This window comes from Monodon monoceros, unplaced genomic scaffold (genome assembly GCF_005190385.1).
Source record: "Monodon monoceros isolate NGI ecotype Baffin Bay Population unplaced genomic scaffold, NGI_Narwhal_1 Super_Scaffold_10, whole genome shotgun sequence".
In the NCBI taxonomy this organism is placed as follows: Eukaryota; Metazoa; Chordata; class Mammalia; order Artiodactyla; family Monodontidae; genus Monodon; species Monodon monoceros.
Genome location: NW_021703766.1, coordinates 51656233 through 51663423, shown reverse-complemented (window position 1 = coordinate 51663423; position 7191 = coordinate 51656233).

The window sequence follows — 7191 nt, the reverse complement described above, 5'->3', positions numbered from 1 at the left end:
AAGGAAGGGACATAGTCTCATTTACATTTTAAACAAATCGTTCACAGGATGCATGGAGTTATGCACACAATGTCTCTACAAGTCTACAGAAGCAGCTGGGATCCAGAGTCACCTCTGAGGAGAGAAGGCAGCAGACGGAGTGGGGAAGGGGTCACAGGAGTGGAAAGGAGACTCAGTTTATTCTTTTAGACTATTTGGAATTCTTACCATATACAAATGTTGCCTATTGAAAAATAATTTTTGATATATTAACATCTTTTTTTAAGGATCCCTCTGGCTGTGTTGAATATAAGATTGTAGGGGATAGTGGAGCAGGAGGGCAGAGAAGAGACTATGGCAATAATCCAGGTGAGAGGCACAGGTGGGCTGGATCGCAGGCAGGGTGGCCGCAGTAGAAGTGGTCACTTTCACAATTTATTTTCAAGCTGGAGCCGAAAGGACTTGTGCAGAGAGTGAATGAAAGAGAGGGGTGAAGAGATGCCAAGGTTTTTGCTTGTACAGAAGTGTCATTTTGTGAAAGGGAAATGACTATGCGAGGAGAGGGTGGGAGTGGGGGGGGGGGAGATGGAAATGTCACTTGTTTCTATGAGGTACATTTAAGATGTTGACTGAACAATTTGGATAGGGGAGTCTGGAGATATAATTTCGGGAGCCTTCAGTGTTGGAATTGATGAGAATGAATGAGAGATCACGAGGAGGTGTGTGTGGACAAAGACTGGGACACTCCATCCCTTTAGAGGTCAGATCTATGAGGGGCAATTAGCAAATGAGAGGACAGACGCATGAAATTTGAGGAGAAGCCCCAGGCAAGGTCATATTTCTCATCCTTGCTTGCCTGACCCACTAAGCTGCTTGCCCAAGGGTTTCCCAGGGCTGATGGTGCCCCAACCTGAGCCCCAAATCTGGCCTGGATTGTGGCCAAATAGGGAACCGGTGCTCACTGGACCCAGACTGCAAGTTTGATATCAACAGTTACCTCCAGAGCCCTGACAATGTCAGGACACCCCACCGCTGGCAGCAGGAAGGAGAAAGAACTGTAGGGACAGAAGCCTCCTTCTCTTCCTTAATCTCCCTAAATCCTCAGTTCTCACCATTCTTAGCGGTCCAAGCCATTGTGATCTCTTGCCTAGGTAACAGCCTCCTAATTCTTGCCACCTTGACTCTCATTCCGCTGATCAAAACACTCCAATGGCTTCCCAATGCCCTTAGAATTAAATACAAACTCTTTCTCTAAAGCCCTGCATGGTGGGACCCCTACTGCTCTCTTCAGGCTGATCTCTTCTGTGCCCTTTCTGTCCTCCACCTAGTTGATGCCTTCCCATCCCTCAGATCCCATCAGGACACATGTGTTGGTATGAATTCCTAGGATTGTCTAAGCATGGAGAAAGGGGTGCCAGGATACACTCCAGCATGAGCAAAATGGCAACATGTCAGAATGTGAAATGAAAACACAGGCTGAAATTCTATTAGTAATATTACAGTACAGCTCTCTGAAACCATCTAGCTTACCCAATTTGCCAGTTTGCAAGCCACTGTTCATTTATCTGTAAAACCTACCCAGCCTAGCTGGCTACTATTATGACAAAGCAATTCTGCTCCCATCTGTTAAGCTGTACACTTCCTGAGGAGTAGCTGCTACCAAACCTGTTTATGCCAGCTATGCTTAAGTTAATAACTTAACCCTATCAGATAAATGAAATATTAATGCAAGAGAGTTGTTTGTATGCAAAGCAGGTTGCCTGCATTGGAAAGAATAAAAGTGAGCTACTTAAAAAAAAATAAAATGCTGCCAAATTAGATGCAAGCAAAGCAACCGTAAATGATTAAATGGAAAAGCTCATAAAAACCTAGGAAGGTCCAGCCTTCAGTTTGCTTGATAAGTGTCTTTAGGTTCTCAAGTCACTTTTTTAAAAAAATAAATTTATTTATTTTTGGCTGCGTTGGGTCTTCATTGCAGTGCATGGGCTTTCTCTAGCTGCGGCGAGCGGGGGCTACTCTTCGTTGCATTGCGCAGGCTTCTCATTGTGGTGGCTTCTCTTGTTGCAGAGCTCGGGCTCTAGGCACGCGGGCGCAGTAGTTGTGGTGCACGGGCTTAGTTGCTCCGCGGCATATAGGATCTTCCTGGACCAGGGATCGAACCCTTGTCCCCTGCATTGGCAGGTGGATTCTTAACCACTGCACCACCAGGGAAGTCCCTCTCAGGTCACTTTTTAAAAAGAACTGGAAATGATAAATGACTTTGTGGTTTATGGGTGCAGTTTATACACGCATGTGACGTTGTATGAGAACTGGGAGACGTATACTTAAAGAAAAGGTCTTGGGTACTTCCCTGGTGGCACAGTGGTTAAGAATCTGCCTGCCAATGCAGGGGACACGGGTTCGATCCCTGGTCCGGGAAGATGCCACATGCCACGGAGCAACTAAGCCCATGTGCCACAACTACTAAAGCCCGTGCGCTCTAGGGCCCGTGTGCCGCAACTACTGAGCCTGCGTGCTGCAACTACTGAAGCCCACGCACCTAGAGCCTGTGCTCCGCAACAAGAGAAGCCACCGCAATGAGAAGCCCGCACACCTCAACGAAGAGTAGCCCCCACTGGCCGCAACTAGAGAAAGCCCACACACAGCAACGAAGACCCAGTGCAGCGAAAAAACAACAACAAAAAGGTCTTGGTTCTACATAGAGGGAAGAGATGAATGTCTTTCTAAAATGTTCTTGATGAAAATAAAACATTTAAAGTGTTTAGACGTTCGTTAATGCTATCTGCCATATTTTTCTAACTCCCCACTGGCCCAGCAATTGAAAGGATTGCACTTCCTGACCCCACTACATTTGAGTGGGGCCATGTAATTAATTCTGGCTAACGAGGTATGGGCAAAAATGACACATGTGAATTCAGTCTGGAGCATTTAATTACTGGTGCCAGACCAGAGCACTCTATGCCTTTCCCATGCCACTGGGCAATGTTTAAGATCTCTCAGCATGGGCTCCAAGCTGATCCTCCATGTAGCGAGAGTGAGAATATCCACCTTTTCTATTTCAAGCCACTGCAGTTTGGGGGTTGTTTGTTATTGCAGCATAACCCAGCCTATCCTGACATAGAAATGTCCTTTTCAAATAATCCTGTTTAACCAATCTGATTGCTTTTACTGAAAGGGCAAGCTAGGAGTACAAATAGATGTGTATGTGGCATAGACAAGGACATGAAGACAACATGGACAAATAACACTTTATACTACAAAGTGGGAGTAAGGTGATCTCTACCTTGAAGTTTCTCTTTTGTTTGTTTTTGCAATTACAAAATAGTGTTCTTAAAAAAAAAAGGGTCTGCCTAATACATACTCTTCGAGCTCTATACATTCTTCCTTAAGCTTTCTCATCATGATTTGTAATTATTTGTGTCTCCCACATTTGACTGGGAGCTTCTTAAGGACAAAGACCATGTCTGGCGTATTCACAGCTATATTCCAAGAACCCAGCACACAGCTCTCTGGGTCTAAGTGTACAACCCCCTAGAACACCCTCCACACCTCTAGAGAGGTTATGTAATGTGTTTACTCTCCCGTTTCCCCTTCCGGGGCGCACCAGGAAGCCACCTGTCCCAGCTTTCCCCGCAGTAGGAGGGGAAGATTGAGTTCTCACCTGTGGGAGCGTATGCATGAGCATCATGACGTCACGAGCGAGCGTCACTTCCGGTCCCAGGCCGGTAAGAGCCAGTGTTCGCTCCCCGTGCCCTTGCTCTATTGCTCTTTCCAGTGTTGGAGACTAAGGAAGGTTTGGTTATTGGATGGAAGCAGCAGGACCCCCGAGTCACTGTTGGAGAAGAGCCACCAGAGGGAACAGCCTGACCCAGGCTATCATGGTGGGGCAGTCGGAGGGAGGTAAACCCTCCGTTAAACCAGTGAGATTTAAGAATTTGTTAACATAACATAGTCTGATCTGACCACACACACACACACACACACACACACACACACACACACACACACACACACAGAGGGCTCTTTAATCCTATTTGTCAACCCACCACATGTGCTCTGTAGTCTGTAGCCTCCAGGCCTTCATTTACACTGTCCCCTCTACCTACTGTGCCCTTCCCTTTAGTTGTACCTATCAAAGGATGACCCATAATAGCATGTACTTTTCATTAAGCATGAAACTGGGAGTTCTCATTTAATTCCCACAAGGACCCTTCAAGGTTGGCTTATGAGAGCCTCAACTTACAGATATGAGAGAACAGGGTCTGCAAGGTGAGCTCCCTGATTTCTTCCTGCCAACTACAGGAAGGCAGGGACCACACCTTTTCCCTGCCACAGCCCTAACCCCTACCAGGCATCCAGTAAATATTTCCCAAACAAATGAACTGCAAATTTTCGACCTCCAATGTCAACTGGCCCCTGCTTCCTGCCTGGTATTGTATAAAGTTCCTTGATTACCTCCTAGAGTTTGGTTGATCCTCAGCCATACACACCAGAGTGGGTCAGAATGGTTGTTAGAGCTGGTGCCAGCCTGTATCACTTAATTTAAAAACATATCATTCTTGGAGGGACTTCCCTGGCGGTCCAGTGGTTAAGACTCTGCATTTCCACTGCAGGGGGCGTGGGTTCTATCCCTGGTCAGGGAATTAAGATCCCACAAGCCACGCAGTGAGGCCAAAAAAATAAAATTAAAAATATATCACTCTTGGAAAAGCAATAATAATAAACACGTCTTAGACACTGCTAAGCACTTCATGTCTGAGCTCACCGAAGACTTACACACCAGGCCATGAGGGTGACAATCTTATTATCCCATTCTACAGATAGGGAAACCAAGGACCAGTAAGGCAGGAGCCTGAGGTCACAGGCCAAGGAGAGGCAGAGAGAGATCACAAGCCCAGGTTTGTTCTTTTTTTTTTTAAAGATTTTTTGGATGTGGACCATTTTAAAAGTCTTTATTGAATTTGTTACAATATTGCTTCTGTTTTATGTTTTGGTTTTTTGGCTGTGAGGCATGTGGGATCTTAGCTCCCCGACCAGGGATCAAACCTGCACTACCTGTATTGGAAGGCAAAGTCTTAACCACTGGACTGCCAGGGAAGTCCCCCAGGTTCGTTCTTAATCTCAGCAGAAGCCCTTGGTCCCTAGTTGGTGGAAAAAATGAGGGGCATTAGGTGTGAACACCTTAACTTTCTGTCGCTCCTGCCCAAGGCCCACCCAGGGCCATCAACTAGGGGCTGGGACCCTCCCGTCCTCGTCACTGGGACACCTCTCATGTCTGCCTCTCAGCCACCACCTACCCCCGCAACATGCACTGTTCCAAACACTCCCAGATTGGAAAAACCCGGACCTCACCCACCTCTAAGCCCAGAGGCCTTTCTCCTCACCTTCAGAGGCAAGGTGCCTTGAGATGGCCATGTCCTGCCCAGCCTCTTCCAGTACAGTATGATCCACACTGGTTAATTGGCAAGATACGAGTTGGTACAATCACTGATGTGCCAGATATTTTTTGGAGGGAGTAATTGGGCAGTTCTGTTGCAGTTTAAAATGGGCACCCCACTAAAAAATAAAAATAAAATGGGCACCCCAAAAGGTCAGAAACATTCTACATGGCCAACAATAGGGGACTGATTTGAGAAAGCTGTGGTATTCCAAGGGGAAATACCATGCGGCCATGAAAACGGACAGAGGGGGACTTGCCTGGTGGTCCAGTGGTTGACTCCTCACTTCCAATGCAGTGGGCGTGGGTTCGATCACTGATCGGGGAACTATGATCCCACATGCCGTAGGGCATGGCCAAATGAAAGGGACAGAGGGCTTTTTGGCCCGGGTATAACCTGCAAGATACGCTGTCAGATGAAAAGGGTAATCTACAGAATAAAGCAGACTAAGTTCTAGAGCTCTTCTGTAGAACGAAGTGCCCATAATTCCTGACACTCTATTGTGTGCTTAAATTTAAGAGGACAAATCTGTTAAGTGTCCTTACTACCCACCCCCCACAAACACACGCAAAACAAAGGGACACAAGGAAACTTCTGGAGGTGATGGATGCCGACTACCTTAATTGTAGTGATGCTTTCATGAGGGTATGCATATATCCAAACTCAATCATACCTCAATAAAGCTGTTTACAAAAATATAAAGCAGGCTGCCACTGGAGAAAAGAGCCAGAAAATGAATATACTTCTCTGTTTGCTTCTACCTGCTCGTTCAGATCTCTGAAAGAATACACAAGAAATTGGTTACTGGTCTCCAGAGGGGGCTGGGAGAGACCATGCATTGGGTTGATTTTGGAGCCTCTAAAAGTGTGAACCATAGAAGGTTTTTTTATGCAAAAAATAAGTTCAATCTTTAAAACGGCAAATAAACAGAACTGGCATACTCCTCAATTTTGAAATTTTCCAGCTGGGACTGTATCACACAGGAATCCCTGCACAAATGAGGGGTTAAAGATGTATGTATATGCTGATTCTCTGCGGCATTTTTGATAATAGTGGAAAACTACACAGTTACCCAAAGACAGCCCCCGTGACCCCCACCTCCTGGTATTATAATCCTCGTATTACCCTCTCAGCCTCAGTGTGGGCTGGACCTAGCGATAGCTGTAATGAACAGAATACGGCAAAAGCGATAGGCCATCACTTCCACCATTGAGTTACGAAAAGACTGTGGGTTCCATCTTGGGTGCCCTATGAAGAGGCCCACATGGCGAGAAACCAAGGGAGACCTCCAGCCAAGAGCAAGCAAGGAACTGAGGCTCTGTGTCCAGGCACCTGCAAGGAACCAGATCTGGCCAGCAGACATGTGAGTGACCTTGGAAGTGGGCCTTCCCCCAGTGGAGCCTTCAGATGAGGCCACAGCCCCAGCCCACTTGACAGCAACCTTGAGAGACCTTGGGCCAGAGGCCCGAGCTAAGCTGGGCCTGGATTCCTGACCCAGAGCAACTGCAGGACAATAAACGCTTATTGTTTTAAGCCACTGAGTGATGGGGTTTGTTACATATCAACAGACAGACAGCTTATGCCGCCGGGATGGTCTGTGGGATTGGAATTTGTCCACTTAATGGACTAGGGAAAGCGACCATTTAATAACAGGACATAAAGCCTCATGTAACGAATGATGTGGACAAATGGTCATGACTCAAGTGAAAGAAAAGCAAGATAAAGAACATATAGAAACTGACCTCATTTACATAAAACATTTAAGAAACTATAA